General features: G+C 44.2%; 1 pseudogene across 1 annotated transcript in view; it reads left to right on the forward strand.

The window, feature by feature from the left end:
- The first annotated feature begins 2,510 nt into the window (after positions 1-2,510).
- The window catches only part of LOC308097646 (cyclin-dependent kinase 16-like), a 53,435-nt pseudogene continuing 36,594 nt past the window's right edge, over positions 2,511-19,351 (forward strand). Inside the window, exons 1-2 of the transcript XR_013935134.1 lie at positions 2,511-3,601; positions 14,918-15,051. The product of XR_013935134.1 is annotated as a cyclin-dependent kinase 16-like (transcript). The remainder of the gene's footprint in view (positions 3,602-14,917; positions 15,052-19,351) is intronic.

The following is a 19,351-nucleotide window of genomic DNA, read 5'->3' on the forward strand; positions in this document are numbered from 1 at the left end:
TCTACAGTGAAAAAAGGTAGTCGACGAACATTCTTCGTCATAGTTTTAGTCGACGAAATCAACAGACTACGGCGGAACATTCTGAGTGAGTCTGCAGTTCTTCTGACTTTTATTCCACAGTTTGAGAGCCAGGAGGGAGAAGAAGACTGTATAATAAGTCGATACGATATGTTATGATCAGTGCATGATGTGTGGGCAGTCACGACTACTAGGCAGGAGAGAATACATCTAGCAGCTTCTGAATAAACCAAAGACAGAGAGGTATAGGAACTAGGAAGGTAGTAATGAAGGGTGGAGGGAGGGAGGGAGGGAGGGAGGGAGGGATGAGAGGAGAAGGAGAGGAGAGCTGTCGTCCTTGAATTGACACACAATCAAAGGCTTTTAACCCATTGATACCTGGAACGCATCTGTGTCACTTTAGATGTCTTTGGCTATTCAAAAATAGCAGATATACAAGCTCATAGCGCGGCACCGAGTGCCGCGCTATGAACTTGTAGATCTGCTATTTTTGAAAAATCTTGAAAAAAAATGTTTTAGATTTTTTTCAAAAAACTGTTAGGATTTAGATTTTGTTTAAGAATCGCCTCAGGTTTTAAAGGGTTAAACAGCCTGAAACATCCAAGGCTGCAGCACGCTGCCAATGTCAGCATGTACCTAACTACATATCTACTGTACTGTATGCACTCTAAATGCCCATTATCCATATGCCTTTAATGAGGTGCGTGTGAGTGTGTGTGTGTGTGTGTGTGTGTGCGTGTGAGTGTGTGTGTGCGATGTGCGTGACGTGTGCCTGTGTGAGATACTGTATTATGCATTCTCTGCCACTAAGCTGAGAATGTCATATTACTTTACTTACAAAGTTTATATAAATATCATGTATCTGCTTTTGCATTCGCTATCTGTATGTGTGTGTATATGTATGTATATTTTGTTCTATATAACGTGCATATATCGTTGTTGTCGGCCATATCTTAACTTTTTGTGTTATTTCGTAAATTAGCGCCCTAGGCCTAGTTCATACTACAGCGTCACACTCACACAAAAGTAGCAGATCGCGTTTCGAGCTTGTAGATCGGCTACTTTTGCTATTTTTGAATTTGAATCCTGAAAAGTAACGGTCTTGGACATTTCTTTCCACCCGACAGAGACTGTATACTTATGGTTTGTGTTTTTATGCACATAAAAGTTTTATATCTGCGGTGAAACTTGACATGCAGGGTGACGCCATCAGGTTTAATCTCACTGCAGTGTCTGTGCAAACTAAAGGCTGTTTAAATAGGCCTGTGTGTGTGAATAACACCCTCTCTAAGACTGGAGCCCGTACACTGCATAATGTGTGTGTATGTATGCTATGCTGTGCAGGTGTGTCAAAAACACCAGCGCGTGTGCAACATAATGCTGTAGTGGTTCTGTGTGTGTTTGTGTGTGTGTGTGTGTGTGTGTGTGTGTGTGTGTGTGTGTGTGTGTGTGTGTGTGTGTGTGTGTGTGTGTGTGTGTGTGTGTGTGTGTGTGTGTGTGTGTGTGCGAGTCTGTGTGCGTGCTGTGCATGAATAATGGCCTGTGTTCTTGGTCTCAAGGGAAGGACAGACGGAGGGAGGGAGGGAGAGAGAGTGGGAGAAATAATGGAGGAGAGAGACAGAGAATGAGAGAGAGAGAGATAAAGAGAGAGAATGAGACAGAGAGAATGAGAGCGACAGAAAGAATGAGAGAGAGACAGAGAGAAGGACAGAGAGACAGAGAGAAGGAGAGAGGATAGAAGGAGAGAGACAGATAGAAGGAGAGAGACAGAGAGAATGAGAGCGACAGAAAGAATGAGAGAGAGAGACAGAGAGAAGGAGAGAGAGAGACAGAGAGAAGGACAGAGAGAGAGAGAAGGAGAGAGACAGATAGAAGGAGAGAGATACAGGGAGAATGAGGGACAGATAGAGAGAGAAAGAAATAGAACTGAAGCTACAGCCGGGATACCGGAGGTTGGCGTCAGTCAAGAGCCGCGGGTTTCAGTCCCCCCCCCCCACCCCACCCCGCGGATGGGGATGGAGAATGAGGCCGACTGAGGGGAGGGATGGAGGGAGTAGGTGAATCGCTCCATGAGATGGAGCGATAGAGACAGAGAGAGATGGAGAGAGTGAGAGAGAGAGAGAAGCAGATCGGACCGAAAATGTCGTCATCGTTTTTTGAATAGAAGGAGAGGACGTGTGTGACTACGTCACCCTCTCTGCTTCATCCAAAGCACCCAGACGGAGAGAGAGAGAGAGGAGATAGAGATAGAGAGATAGAGAGAGCGAGAGAGAGGGGGGGGGGGGGGTGTTGTCACATGAGAAGGAGCATGCGGGGCGATAGAAAGGTGGAGGGACTGACGAACGAGCAACGCTCAGTGAGACGAAGATGCATTGGAGAGAGAGAATGAGAGGGGAGGGAGAGGGTATGAACACGGTGAGATGCTGAATAACAGAGCAGAGGAGACGAGAGAAGGACGAAGGAGGACGGTCTGACCGAGAGAGAGAGACCAACGTCAAGAGAATGAACAGACCACGGGCTTGAAAGGAAAGAGAGAGAAAGACAGACAAGAGAGACAGGTTGAGAGAGGGAGAGATCCCAGCTGAAGAGGTCAGATACCTGGAAAAAAAGTGTTGTTTTTGCTTCCAAGAAGACTACATCTCTGTCATGTCCATGCGCCTCGTATCTAGACAAAGGAGGTAGACTCAACAACACCTGTCATTCGGTCGGCGTGCGTACTGTGCGTACGTAGTACACATCATGTACACTGTGCATGCGCGAGCGTGTGTTCCTCTGTCTCTGCAGCAGGAGTGTCCAACCTGCACTGTGAGTGACCTTCCTTAGTCAGCAGGCAGAGTGTGACTGCGGAGAGAGAGCGAGAGAGAGAGAGAGGCAGAGGGAGAGAGAAAGGGAGTGTCTTCAGGAAAATGAAGAAGGGAGAGTTGAAAGTAGAGTAGCAGCCGAGGGAGTTTGTTGCACCCGTTGATGAGTGGGCCTGTGCCTGTGCATTCTAGCTGTTTCCCCTCGATCCCGTGTTCAGATCTCTGCTCTCTGGCTATTCCTGACTACGCACGCGCGCATCCACACACACACACACACACACACACACACACACACACACAGAAAGGAGGCTGGCTTCAGCCCGCAAGTGGTGAGCCCTGGTCGGGTATACAACTCTAGACCGACAGCCAGGCTGAGGCTCCACCCAGAACCTGTTGAACCGTCAACTGGAGACTGAAACTGTCCCAACAACTCCCATCTGAATAGAGTTGGGGCTTGTTTTTTGAGGAAGATATTTTCATCGTTTAGTCACAGTAGTCACGTAGTTGCGGATTTTTAAAAGCGCTCAAGTTCTTCCCGGGGACGATGGATAATAATACGGCGGGCAACTCGCGGGGGCGTCCTCCCCCCGCACGGCCCCCCGCCCCCCCGACCAGGGCGGCGGGAGGAGACTCCGCTAGGACGGCGGGGGAGGTCAGCAGGGCGGGGACGGGCGAGGGGCTGAGGGTGGGGGAGAGAGACCCCCAACACCCCCCGCAGAGGCTCTCGCCCTTCCGTATGCTCCGAATGCTGGACACCTGCCGGCCCCCCGGCAACCGCATCGGTGAGTCTTCCCCACCAAACCCATCCCACCCCCCCGTCCAGTCCTCACCCGTTCTCTCAACTCAAGTTACGACCGTGTTGTTTAGGATAATGCTCTGGATTGCCCTTCCTTTAGGAGTACGTCTTGCCGTATAGTGTGTTTGCATTTATATTTAACCCATTTAAGACCTGAGGCCGATTCTACGAATGCCTTCTAAACCAGTAGTTCTTTCAAGATTTTTGAAAAAAAAATCAAAAATAGCAGATGTACAAGCTCGCAGCGTGGCACGAAGTGACGCGCTGCGAGCTTGTAGATCTGCTGTTTTTGAATAGCCAACGCTAAAATCTAAAATGACACGGATGCTTCCCCGGTTTTAATAGGTTAAATGTGACATTTTTAGATGAGACTATAAGTAGCCCTGCAGGTTTTGAGATTGTTATTACTTATTAGTTGTGCAGTTTTTTTCTGAGCACTCTCTTATATGCTATATGCCAGGGTTTGTGTGTGTGTGTGATCTCACGGCGTAGAATAATATAACAAAGAAGATCAAACGTAACGAGGTTTTATCAGACACAAACACTACAACCGACACAAAATGTATGCTAAGTAGCTCTCTGGCAGAAACTGATCTTACAAATCTTATATTAAATGAATTGATCTCAGTACAGTGTTTCAGTACAGTACACTCTTTGATAATTCATAATCCTTTTGTGGGGGGTTTGGGGGGGTTCGCTATCCCTGAGGCTGCTCATCAGGGTCCCCAGAGTTCTCTCTGGAAAATAAATATTTTTTAATTTGACCTTGGCATAGTGACAATGTTTGGTAGCAATGCATTTGATATGATTATTATTCTCACTGTTCGTTCCAATGTCATACATCATTCTGTATACTATTCTGTTCTACAAACAAATTACAATTTAGAGACATTTAGCAGACACTCTTATCCACAGTGACTTACAAAGTATAAGATGGGAGTAAACGGCATGAACTCTCTGCACTGAACTATCTGGCTCCCCCCTATACCTTTTCGACCTCCTCAAACGGCATATCCCCGCTCCCTCAGGTCTGCTGACGCCAACCACCTTGAGGTCCCCAAGACCAAAGTACCATACCTGGGGCGACAGGGTTTTTTGCTTTTGCTGCCCCCAAGCCTGTGGAAGCCTCTCCAATACTATCAGAAAAGTCCCCCACCCTCCAAACCTTCAAAACCGCTCTCCAAAACCCACTCACCATTCCACTGTTTTTATTGATTTCATTCCTTGGTCTTAGCCTTTTCTTAGTGTTTTTTTCCTATTAAAGTAGATTTTCTTTTGCCCCCCCCCCCATGTAAAGCGTCTTTGGGGAGAGGGGGTAATTAAAAGAGCGCTATATACATTTTAGATGATATTTTATTAACATAATTCTAATGATCAAGTAAATAGCGTTGCCTATAAAACAAAGTAACTAAGATACCAGGTGAACATCAAACTTAGCATCTGTCTAAACAACATGCTGTGGACAAGCAAACAGTGTGTCTTGTCGGTCTAGCATAAATAATAAGTGAACCAAGTAACCATACAGCATATAGCATAACTAGCATCTATCACATTAGAACAACAAAGTGATACAAGGAGCTAAATGTTTTCAGGTGGGGGGGGGTCTCTCTGTTCAGATGCTCCGAGGTGTTTATTTAGAGAACATGACTGGTATTATATAAAGGTACTAGGGATTTGTGAGACACATACTAATATTTTAAATCTGCGCCTTTTTCCCACAGCCTGGACTGGCTTTACATGCCAGTGGGAAATGGATTTGTTTGGTACAAAGACGTCTGAGAACTCCTAGGCTAGCCATGCTAGAAAGGCAACATTTTCAATTCAACCCAAAACTGAAGGGACAATAAGAGACTTTTTCCCTTCAGAATCTGTGAGATCGTTCAACTTAACCACTTAAACCCTATTATAAAAAGGTCTGCCCCTTTTTTTCCATCCATCTTCGACCGCTTCTCCGGAATCGGGTCTCAGGGTCAACAGTTCCAGCAGAGAGCTCCAGACTTTTCTTTTCCCCCAAGCAACATTAGCAACTTCCACCTGGGGGATCCCGAGGCGTTCCAAGGCCAGCATGGAGATATAATCCCCCCATCTGGTCCTTGGTCTGCCAGGGGGGTCTCCTCCCAGTTGGACGTGCAGCAAGGACCTCCCATAGGGAGGCGCTCAGGAGGCATCCATGCTAGATGCCCCGAACCACCTAAGCTGGCTCCTCTCCAAGTGAAGGAGCAGTGGTTCTACTCCCAGTCTCTCGCGGATGACTGAACTTCTCACCCTAGCTCGGCCACACTTCATGTTTTCCCTGAACACCAAATCTCTTAGCCAAAAATAGCCGATCTACAAGCTCACTACACGTCATGTTTGCCCCAGAATAGGATGCTCGGGTTCATGTGATTAACCACCACCCCCCCCGTGAAAAAGTTTAATCTGCAACACAATTGCATGCAATGTAGTGGGGGGGTCCCTGCTTCATCTCTCCTCAGCTAGGGGGTCCTTGGGCTGCAAAACGTAGGAGTACATAGCCGTATCGTGTGTCTAAATGACTCATCCAGTAGAGCCTATGAAATGAGAATGTTGTAGATAATCAGGATGACCCTATAGCTACTCAAAGCTCCTCCAGACATGCTAGCAGGGCGTCGGTCAGCAGCACAGCAGCACCTTATAGCTAACTAACTAGGCCATCCTGGCTCCACACTGCGAGGCAGCGGCTGCTTATGACATTTACTGTCTGATATTAGTCTGCACTGGAACTGGAGCTGAGAGAGACAGCAGGGAGGCAGAGAGCACTTTGTGTTTGCGTTAGTGTGCGTGCGTGCGTGTGTGTGTGTGTGTGTTTCATTGAGGTTAACATAGCAGGTGTGTGGCTGGAAGGCGAGTGTGTACGCACACGTGTGCCGCTCAGACCCTCTGCCTTCATAATATCGCTGTTGTCGATAATATAGTGGGAGTGGAATTTTACCATCTCGTGCCAGGATGGAATGTTGATGATACCAACAGGACCAACAGACCTACAACTCTTCCCCCCCGACCGGGTGTCACCAGGCCAGGCCTATGACATCATAGCAATGCTGGTTACTCATGCTCTGATGCTCTCCGTGTGTGTGGTTGTGTGAGTGTGTGTGTGTGTGTGTGTGTGTGCGGGGGGGGGGTTGTGCGTTAGTTCTGCGTAAGTTGTGTGTGTGTGTGAGTGAGTGCATGCCCAATGTACGTAGATCTCCCGGATCGGTTTCTGTCAGCCAGGTGTACGTTACGCCGGCTGGGTGTAATGTTTCAACATCAGGGTTGTGGGGGTTGATTCCTGATATGACTACTGAGTACTGACTGAGCCACTCCGTTTTCCTACCACTATACCAAACAAAAAAAAACTTGTATGGTTCAAAGGAAAAACCTTGTATGTCAAAAAAAAAACTGTTACTTTTCAGCAAAGAATGAAATGTTTCAATGGATCCAAATGTGGTTATTTATTCACGAGCTCTTGTCAATACTTTTCTTTGGTTCAATATTTATAAAAGCCACAGAGACACACTAAAAAGACTACAAGCTCTTTTTTGCTACTTTTGTGCGACACTATTGCACGAAGAAGTAGGGCTTTAATAGAACAAATCGTCTCTGTCGGGTGGAGACCTCATATGTCCAAAACTGTTACTATTCAGGATTCAAATTCAAAAGCATCAAAAGTAGCAGATCCACAAGCTCGTTTTGAGCTTGTGGATCTGCTACTTTTGATCAAGTAGGGCGTTAATTTATGACAAAACACAAAAAGTTGAAATATGGAGATATGAGGTTTCTGCCCGACAGTGACCAATAGTATCCATGCTCCTCTGTGGTGTCTGGGCCTTTGGCTTGAGGCTTTGGGTTATTTCCATATCCCAGCCGATGTGGTTTAAAAGTCTGAGAAGTCGCTCAATAATGATTCATACAGATGGACTGTGTTCATCCTTAAGTAATGACCGTATGGTCTTTATGTCAACAGATGCAGGAGCGAGGCTAATAAAAGCAACTGGCGTGTCTGCACACACACACACACATGCATGGGGCTAGCTCATAGCGATGAGGCGGCAAGGCTAGAGTTCTGTGTGCAGTTAACCCAGGTTTTCTGAAAGACTTACGTTGTTATGTCGGTGCTTCTCAAACTTTTTCATGTCAAGGACCTCCGAAATGATATGTAATTGGCCACGGACTCCCATCTCAAAATATTTTGTTCCAGGGACCCCCAGAAGCAAAGATTTTAGTTAAAAATGTTTGCTTTAAATATATATATATTCAAAGATTTGCAAAAATGTTAAGGATTTTTCAGAAATAGCAGATCTACAAGCTCGAGTGCCGCGCTATGAGTTTGTATATCTGCTATTTTTGAATAGCCAAAGTATAAAATAATGGTTTAAGTGGTTATACATGGGTTAATGGTCTTTATTTTAATGTATAATTTGTGTAATTCAATTAATGAAAATAGAATAGAATGTAAGAGTTTACGTCATGTTAATGGACACAGTAAAAATTCATTCAGTGTTAATTCAGAACTGGAATCAACTTTATTGTCACAAGGTTTACAGGTGTAAAGAACAGGGTGTGATATTAGTTTTTGTGCAAGTTTTTGTTATTTTCAGAAAGAGAACAAAAAAAAGAAAAGGGGGAGGGGGGGGCAAGGAGAAAAAGAAAGGAAATCAAACACTAGAGAAAAATCTGGGAGAGGCAAAACAATCGTAAAAGTATTATATACACATAGCATAATGTAGATATCTTAAATGTATTTTGCCTTAATTTAACTCCAAAGAGTTTACAAATGGAACCAAATGACATTGGACCCGTAACACTAGTCCATTTTGGTTCCAGCGGGAACACTGAGGATTGTGATTGGCTGAATGCAAGAACGAGACAACAAGGCCACCGCCCCCGGGGTGGGGTCACATTCAAATACAGCCCGAATTCCCCATAGACCATATTCACACGGCGGCCATATTGCCATTAAAGGAGGAGTTCACCCAAAAAATGACTTATTTTCTATCAATTACACACCCCATGAAGCCTTGATTTCATGGATTTATTTTTGTTTTTGTGGCATTCCTAAGACAATAATTTGATTATAATAAATTTGTCCCCATTGATTCCGGTAGGAGACACAAATGCATTTGTGTCTCCTACCGGAATCAATGGGGCTAAATTTATTATAATCAAATAATAAAGGAAGGAATGCGACAAAAACAAAAATAAATCCATGAATTCAAGGCTCCATGGGGTGAGTAATCAATAGAAAAAAAGTCATTTTGGGGGTGAACTACTCCTTTAAGTCAATGAAATGCCACCCCAGTTGCCACCCCAGTTGCCACAGCAACGCAATGTTAAATTCCAAAATGGCCACCGTGTGAATATGGACTATTCCAGCACCCGCCTTGGTGGCGTGCCTCGCTAATCATTAGACTTTTAGCCCCACAATTTTTCCGACAATTGCTCACAATTCCTTTCGCCGATAAAGTATAGTTTTTGTCTGCGACGGAGGCGCGCCGTCTGAGCCACGAGAGGCACCGCTGAGTGAGCTAAGGCGTGCGAGTCGCCGTGCCGAACAAATGAAATCCGCTTCAGCCGACTCAGTGCCGTTCGAGTTATGTTCCGATAGCGGTGGTGTAAAGTAACTAAGTACATTTACTCAAGTACTGTACTTAAGTACACTTTTCAGATTTTTTACTTTACTGGAGTGTTTCCTATTTTCAATACTTTTACTTCTACTCCACTACATCTCAGAAGCAAATGTTGTACTTTTACTCCAATACAATTATTTATTATCATTTGATCACTTTAGTGCTAGATTTTGATAAGCATCACAAAACATACATTAACCACAGTCCTATATTTTGGCCATTTGAAAATATGGCCAAACCCTAACCCATATTTTCAAAAGATTTTAATACATTTTATACATTTGAAAACTTGTGAAATGGGACATCCTGCATAATGAGTACTTTTACTTTACTTTATATTTTGATACCAATAAATGTGTACTTTTACTCAAGTAAATTTTTTATTCAGGACTTTTACTTGTAACTGAGTATTTCTACATTGCAGTAATGATACTTTTACTTAAGTAAAACATTTGAGTACTTTTTCTACTACTGAGCGTTCGGCACAAGTGCCAATCAAAGTAACTAGGCTACTGTCCAATCACAGGGCGTCTTTCTCGGGACATGTCAGAATCTAGTTGTATAACAATATAACGCTGAGGATTGTACTGTGTAATGTTAGCTTGCATGCTAGGTAGCCACGCACGCATAAATGTCCTCTCTGCTCTCACCTTTTCGTAGCCGTGAGGCACAGCACTCAGACCAGCTTAACATTCTTCTGATCTTAACCTTGATTATGTGAAGGACGACGCACACGAATGACCTTGGAAGGGCCTTGGGGCGTCGCTGTGCTCCCCTTTGTAGCTGACGGACACACCACAGTGTGCTCATGAGAAATAGCCTCCATCTTGCTATCCCACTATAGAGCACCGAAGTCTGACGTAATTTACACATCCTAGGTTTGTCTACCTGGTTTGCGGTTTCCCCCCCCCATTCTGAATCCCCATAGACGTATTTAATATCGCGTATAAATAAGAACTGTGTTCCAAAAATAAACAAATGATCCCGGCGGTTTGACTTTTATGGATATGAAGCATCAACTGATGGTGAGAAAACGCTAATGTTACTTCCGCCGAATTAGTTAAATTTTCGCCAGAAACAGACTGTATCAAATATAAGTGACTGACTATAATAAACCAGGGGTTCCCAAAGTTGGGGTCGCGACCCCACTTGGGGTCGCGGGAGACTGACGGTGGGGTCGCGAAATTATTTTGGGTCATACATTTTTTTTTTTTTTTTTTTTTTAATTCAACAATGGATGAAATACAACCTAAAATGATTACAAATAGCACATTTTACCATTTCAATACATTTCAAATGCGCACCGAACTTGCAAGTTTATGGGCATAAATTACCTCCAGGTTTAGGTGGGGTCGCGAGTCAATGGCCGCCTTATTTTGGGGTCGCGGGCTGAAAAGTTTGGGAACCCATGTTATAAACGATACAGAACCTCCTCCATGACAATATCGCCGAGACAGTTTGTTCATTTTTGGACCAAAATTCTTATATGAGACGATTCTATGATGACCCAATGTTATTCTCCATAGAGAAATTACTTTACGAACCAGGGGATGAACGAGTGACGTCAGGACTTCTGTAGGCTCTATGCACAGCAGCCATATTGGAAAGAAATTGGGCGGCTGCCACGCTTCCTTCACAGGTGTTACCGATGATACTAATGAAGGCTCCGTTCCATTCTTGTCAAACAGAGTCAGGGTGCTGATATTGTGCATGTTGGCTCACTGGAAACACTCTGCCACACCAGTGGGTCTCAAAGTGTGGTCCCAGGACCCTCATGGTTCCTTGAGGGGGTTTCAAATGGCCCCCTTATGGGTGTGTAACTCTGAGAGTGTACAAATGGACGAGTCCATTTGGTTCCTTTTGTACACTCTCAGAGTTATGGGGGTCCACTGTGCTACACTAAATGGAACAGAGCCTTAATTAGTATCGTTAGTAAAACCTGTGAAGGAAGTGAGGAAGACGCCCAATTTCTTTCCAATATGGCTGCTGTGAATATAGCCTATTCCACGGGGCACGACTCGAGGTGTCCCAGTCACTCATGGGGCTTATTTCTCTTTCCAGTACATTACCCCGCCAACACGCACACACTGAGGACATGAACATTTCAGAACGGCAATTGTATTAACTCATTCCCTGCCTAGAACGACTAAAACGACTTTTGTCCTTTAACCCCCTCTGCCAAGAACGACTAAAACGACTTTTAATTTTTTCAAAAAAAAATAAATATATATATATATATATATATATATATATTTTTTTTTTTAACCCAAAGACCAAGGAGATATGATTTGTTGAAGATCTAGACTCCCATCCACTTCCTTGTTAACTTTTTGTATCTCGGCTCCTGAGTACTTTTTTTTTTCAATGAAAAATCTCTGGCAGTGGGCAAACGCAAAAAAAATAAAGTTCTGGCAGTGAATGAGTTAATGTAATTTATGTTTATGTGGCCATTTTAACCACAACCCTAATATAATCATAAAATAATCAGGCGTAACTCCAACATCAACCCTTAAACCTAACCTCTAAAATGTCAAACCCCTAACCCAAAACCGCGACTTGAATCTTCTCCTATAATTGTAACTCATTATTATTATTAACCATAAAACGACAATTTCTCTGGTGAATACCATCAGGAAAATTGTCCGCACAATATCTGTTTCTCATATTCTACTCTACCAGACATTTTGGCCCTAACAAGTATCGTAATACACACACACACACACACACACACACACACACACACACACACACACACACACACACACACACACACACACACACACGTTCTGTCTACAGTGGAAACACAGTGGGAGGTGGAAATGTGTTATTGGTGTTAACAGAGGACACCCGCTATACACAAACACCCTTATTCACCTTACTCACCCTATTCACCTTATTCACCTTATGTTCCTCACACATCCAATGCTAGAATACCCCCCAACACACACACACACACACACACACACACACACACACACACACACACACACACACACACACTCCCAGTTAATGAGCAACTCTCTATTCTGGAGCTATCCCAAGACACCATGCCAATGAAGAAACCTAAGAAGATACCCCAACCCATCCACCCCCACCCCCCAGCACACACACACACACACACACACACACACACACACACACACACACACACACACACACACACACACACACACAGAGAGACATGGAGTGGAGCATGCACTCTTGTCTCATTAATCAGATGGATTTGTGGGGGGGATGGGGTGAAGGGAGGAGGGGAGGGGCGGGGGGGTTGAGGACGGGAGAGCTTACATTGCATGTGGGGTAATATCGATTCCTGACCTCCTCGTGTTACGGCTGGCATTTCACACACACACACACACACACACACACACACACACCCCCACACACACACACACACACACACACACACACACACACACACACACACACACACACACACACACACACACACACACACACACACACACACACACACACACACACACACACACACACACACACACACACACACACATTCAATTCAATTCAATTCAAAGGGCTTTATTGGCATGAGAAAACATACGTTTACATTGCCAAAGCAGAAAGCACACACACACACACACACACACACACGCCTCGCGCCAACAAACCCCCCCCCTGCCAGGCTGGTGGTATGATCCATGGTCTGGGGGCCGGGACCCCGGGACCCTACCACAACGTGCACAGTAGGGGTGAATGAAACCTAAGAAAGGCCAAAGGTTGTGTCCCCTCTATGACAGACACAGACACTGGGTTTATAGATGTTGGATGAGAGAGAGAGAGAGAGAGAGACACTCCATGAGGAAGCTATTCCCAACCTCTGCCAAAAATAATTGCCAAAACACTACAATGTTAGTTATGGTTGCTCTCAGGCAGAAACCTCCTATCTCATTATTCTAACTTCTTGTGTTTTTTGGTAAATTAACGCCCTGCTTGATCATACTACAGCATCACACAAAAGCAACAAAAAGTAGCAGATCTACAAGCTACAGATCTACAAGCCCGCCCTTGGTGAGCAGGGCGGGGCATCATGGAGGGCACACCTGGGCCTCCAGGAGTGTTAGAAGTTCATGGTTAATGATCATTCTCTATCTAGAGACTCAGTCTGCTGTTACAGTAGCTCTCCATGCTCCTTTGTTAGATCTAGGTGTTGTCTTATAGCGTTCCATCCACACACCCTGTGTGTCGCATCGCGACACGTTGTGAGCTTGGAGATCTGCTATTTTCAAACATTCTAGTACTTTTACTTTTGGTACTAGTACATTTTGATAACAATACTTCTGTACTTTTACTCAAGTACATTTTTAATTCAGGACTTTTACTTGTAACAGAGTACTTCAACATTGAAGTATTGATACTTTTACTTAAAGGCATACTAGGTAACGTTTTCAACAAAACTAAAGTTAAATTGTATATCTTTTGTGAGTGGCAAAAGTTTCACAACACCCACTCCATGAATTTCACCCCCGGAAGCCTTTTATTTATATATTTTATATTGAACGTGGACTGGGGGGACTTTCCCGGGGAAATGACGTCATCTGGCCGGAAAACGGAGGTGGAAATGCACTGGTTTCCTGTTTGGCCAGGAACTACCGCAACGGTTTCCTGTTTGGCCAGGAACTATCGCGCTAATAACAAAAATGAACCTCACGCTGATTTTAAGAGAATGTAGGATTAGAAGATCGAAAAAGGACAGAAAAAGAAAGCACAGCTCATGGTAACTAATGCTCCACTGGCTAAGAGAAACGATCCGTAGATAGTATAAAACAATTAAAAGATCGCTTTTTGAAACGCTTCCGGCTTCCGGTGAAAACGAATGGAATTCTGGGTAATCGAGGACTTCGGAAATTGTATGCAGTGACGGTAGTGACCAGCAGAGGTTGCTAAAAATCGTTAGTTGTGAATTTGCATTGTACAACTTTAAGTAAAACATTTGAGTATTTTTTCCACCACTGCATACAGTACAATACTGATTTACTGACTCCACATCCCGATAAGGGTCTTTAGCACATAATGTTTAGGGCAGGCAAGGCAGCGCCCTTGTTGCCGGAAGGTTTGGCGGTTCGATTCCCCGGACCGGCAGGAAAATCTGGGTGGGGAAGTGAATGGTCACCACTCCCCCAACACCGCTGAAATGCCCTTGAGCAAGGCACTGAACCCCCAACTGCTCCAGTGGAGCTGCTTAGTGGCTAACAGTATAAGACTGTGGTTGTACTAGTCAGCTCCCAGGTTTTAATGTGTGTGTCTGTCTGTGTTTCTATGTAAAGGGCGTTGCTGAAAATGAGCTTTTGTGCTCAGCTTCTACCCTGGGTAAATTAAATATATATATAATAATGTTCTGGTATTTCATTCATTCATGCTTCAGTTTGGTTCTGTTAGCTTTGACTATTTAATAAACATTTGCTAATCCATTTTACACCTAGGATCTCCCTCTCCTTTTATTTTGTCTTGGCCCAGAGCCAGTCATGACACCAGCGCTGTGTAAAAACGCGACACTGACGTTGCTAAAAAAAAAACACACTAAAATGGAACTACTGTGTCTTTCAAAGGGAAGCAGAAAAAGTCCTCTCATTATTCAGCTACAGTTTTGCTCCTTTGCCTACACAACACACTAGAAGACAGCCTCTGACAACCCTATTTCTATGTGTGTGTTCTAGGTATAGTCCATGAGAACGTGAAGATGGGGTCGGACGGCGAGAGCGACCAGGCGTCTGGGACGTCCTCCGATGAGGTCCAGAGTCCAGTCCGCGTCCGCATGCGGAACAACCACCACCGACGCATCTCCAATGAGGTACACACACACACACACACACACACACACACACACACACACACACACACACACACACACACACACACACACACACACACACACACACACCACTAGCACATCTCCGACAAGGTACGCTATGCACACAGCCGCTGCTGTACCAGAGCATACTTGTCAATTCTCAGACCTGGGTTTTTTTGGCTCAGGGTGAAGCAGGTTATGTACTTATAAATATATGAATGAATGTATGTACTGTATGTACAGTATGCATATATTCAGGTAATTTATGTATGTACTGTTCAAGTGTAGAGGCTAAAAAGTGTAGAGGCTTTAAATTATGTAGCCTTATCTACAGTATATGTTGATGTCTATGTGGCATGTTTTGTGTGTGTGTGTGTGTGTGTGTGTGTGTGTGTGTGTGTGTGTGTGTGTGTGTGTGTGTGTGTGTGTGTGTGTGTGTGTGTGTGTGTGTGTGTGTGTGTGTGTGTGTGTGTGTGTGTGTGTGTGTGTGTGTGTGTGTGTGTGTGTGTGTGTGTGTGTGTGTGCGCGTGCGTGGAAGCCATAGAGTGATTACCACAGCAGTATTATGGGAAATGCCTCTGGACTCACAGTCTGCTGTCTCTAAACTCACAGTCTGCTGTCTCTCGCGACTAATAGCCGAGAATAACAGACCTACAAGTTCTCAACGTCGGACGCTGTTGTGAGCTTGTAGGTCTGTTATTCTCGCCGCAAGACCAAGTATGAATCGCGCTGAACTGCGCTTCTGAACGCTAATTAGTCTAATTTCAATCGGTGGTTCTCAAACATTTTCTTGTCAAGGACCCCAAAATGAAGATGTATTTGGCCGTGGTGGACCCCATGTGAAAACAGTTTGGGCCACAGAGGACCCCCCATACAAGATTTGTGTTGTTAAAATTAATATTGTAGATCGTCTATTTTCAAATAGTCGATGTATACAGGGTTTAATGTGGTTAGAACTATTTTGATGCTATATTATTAAGTCATTTTGCTGTGGACCCCTGGAACCCCCTGAAGGACCCCTGGGGGTCCCCGGACCTTTCTTTAAGAACCACCGATTTAGACCATGTTTACCACAGAGAGAACGAGAGTGAGCGAGAGAGAGAGAGACACACACACACAGTAGAAAGAGATGGAGAGAGACACTCGGAGAGAGACAGAGAGAGGAGAGGGAGAGAAAGAAACAGAAAGATGGAGAGACAGAGAGAATGGGGGATGGGTGGATGAGGAGGAGGAGGGAGAGATGGAGACAGATGTTGAGTTGAGAGAGCGGAACGGAGGGAAAAAGACGGAGAGGACAGTAATTACTGAGCTTGAAATAATTATTAGTATTACAAAGGGAAGGAAGGAATGCGACGGAATTAGGCTTGGAAGAGATGATAAGAACGCCACAGAAGGAGGGAGGGAGGGAGGGAGGGACACAGCGGAGGAGAAACTGGCAGGACTGGATGGTTGGTTGGTGGGGGCTGTGAAGCCTAATTTATGCGCTGTCGCGCGACGGTGTTGCACTTCAAAAATAGCACATTGTGAGCTTGTGAGTCTGCTATTTTTCTTGCTTTTGCAATTTTTTTTCCATAAATCAGTGCTATTGAACACAAAAAAATATTGAACCTATGAAAAGTATTAAAAAGTCCACTTTTTGTTTAGTTTTGTCATTTCATGAAAAATGAACGTTTTGGAGTTAGCTGGTTTCTGCCGGACAGCAGAGATATACAAGCTACAAGCTTTTAGATCTTCCATTTTATTTTAATATATATATTCAAAGATTTGCACACATTTTCACGAAAAATAGCAGATATACAAGCTCATAGCGCGGCACTCGGTGCCACGCTATGAGCTTGTATATCTGCTATTTTTCGGCAGAGGTGATATTAACTATGAATCAACAATGAGTTTTCTCAGTGGACAGTAGACCCAAAGTGGACAGTAGACCCAAAATCTAGTATAAACATCAAAAACCGAATTTCAAATCAATGGAAGACAAAGTAGCCTACTCATGAAGGCTCTTTGCCGAAACGCGTAAGCGTTCGTTTATTTGTGTGACCCAATAAAAACCTGGAAATGTGAGTACTTTGTCCTCCATTGATTTGAAATTTGGGATGTGCTACCTTTTTGGGGATTTTTTCAATTCCTGTTTTTGAATAACTATGAATACTTTGAAAAAAATAGAAACATGTGAAAGTGCAGTCCAGTGTCCACATAATATTTGTTTGTTCATGGTGCATGTTCTCCCCGTGTCCCCTAGGCTATAGCTACCCTCACAAAAAACATGCAGTAATCCTGGTCTGTATACTGCCTCCCCCTGGTCAGCCGGGGCGCCTGATGGAAGGGAAAGGAACTGGTTGGAATAACGTGTTCCTTCCACGCGCTACGTCCTACCGGGGAAACTCCCCCCTGTCGGGCGATAAGAAGGCCTGTTAGCTCTCATGCATCGAAGGAGGCATGAGCTCGGCTCTGGGCTCTCCCCAGGATGGCAGAGGGAGTGTAGTGCCCAGGATTACTTAGACAATTGGCACTGGGTGTTAAAAAAATGGGGTTGCAAATTCGTGGGATCAAAATTAAGTAAAATAATAAATAAATTGTTTGTTCATACAGATCCCCATTAGCTGACGCCTAGACGACAGCTAGTCTTCCTGGGGTGACAGGGTCCAAGACATTAATATACATTAACAGCAATCTCAGTGTATCACACACAAAATAAAAGTCAAGTATCACATGAAAAAGATCTATTTAGAAAAAGAAACCAACAGGAACAGATTTCAAAAGCAGCACGATCAATCTGGTATGTAAGCTAAGAAGGTATGTGTTGAGTGTACAGTACATAAAGTCTACGTTTCCTTTTGAAACAAGCCTTTCCTTTGATGTTACGAATATCGCCTGGAAGACAATTCCATAGTACAACTGACCTATAAAATAACAGCCCTCTTCATTGAGTTGGAATGATAATAAAGATGGGTTGGAATTCCTTGAGCTTGTAGGTCTGCTATTTTCGACACGACGGAGCATAAATGAGGCTCAAAAACAACGGTTTCCTCCTCCTAGCCATTCCTCCTCTTCTGTTCCCTCCTTTCCTCCCCCCCCCCCCCCCCCATCATCTGGCTTCCTCCCCTCCAGGAATCTGTCCATCTTTCCTACCCTTCTCTACATGTTCCTGTTTTCCTCCCCTCCTCCTCCTCGCTCTGTCAGGAGGGCATTCTACCACAGTGCCAGCCTCCATCTCTCTCTCTCTCTCTCTCTCTCTCTCTCTCTCTCTCTCTCTCTCTCTCTCTCTCTCTGTGTGTCACTCCCCGCTGTCAGTGTGTGTACAACAGTCACATGTGCCAGAGCCAGGTCAGAGAGATGCATCGTGGGTAGTGTGTGTGCATGTGTGTGTGTGAGCGTGTTCAAAAAGATACATTTCAGGAGGACAATGAGGGACCTACTAGAGCTGTTCTGCATTGTGAGTATATGGGGGACATTGTGTATATATGCTGTGTGTGTGTGTGTGTGTGTGAGTTTGAGTGTGCGTGTTTTGTCTCTGCCATTGTGAATGAGAGGATGTGTGTTTCTTCATCATGTGCATGTTGTCACTTGGTGCCCTGTTTGTTTAACCCATTCGATCCCGGAACGCATCCGTGTCAGATTTAGATTAGATTTCTTTGGGCTATTCAAAAATAGCAGATATACAAGCTCATAGTGAGCTCATACCGAGTGCCGCGCTATGAGCTTGTAGATCTGCTATTTGTTTTGAGAAATCGTGGAAATTTGTGCAAATCTCTGAATATATATATGTTTTTTAAAGCGAACATTTTTAACTCAAGTCTTTGCTTCCCCATCTCAAAACATATTTTGAGATGGGGGTCCGTGGCCAAATGCATATAATTTTGTGGGCCCTTGACATGAGAGGTATGAGAACCACTGATATTATAGCAACATACGTTTTTCTGAAAACTGGTAGGATTTAGACATTTGTAGAATCCCCATAAGCAAAGATTTGAGTTAAAAAATTTCGCTTCAAATCTACATTACTACGAATTTTCACGATTTAGAAAGAAAACAATAGCAGATCTCCAAGCTCGTAGCGCGGCACTCGATCTCGATCTGCTATTTTTGAATAGCCCAAAGTATAAAATAATGGTTATAGCAGCAGCAAAAATCTAAAATGACACAGTATGCGTTTCCCGGATTGAATGTGTTAACACATCCACCGCCAAGGGCTAATCTCATAATGTACTCACCAGTGCCAAGGTGTTTTTGTTGTTTTTTTGTTTTTTTCATGTCGCCATAGATCTTGTTAAAATCCTTAAGATTGAGCGCTACACGG

Source organism: Gymnoscopelus braueri (genome assembly GCF_963280865.1).
Source record: "Gymnoscopelus braueri genome assembly, chromosome: 12".
Lineage (NCBI taxonomy): Eukaryota > Metazoa > Chordata > Actinopteri > Myctophiformes > Myctophidae > Gymnoscopelus > Gymnoscopelus braueri.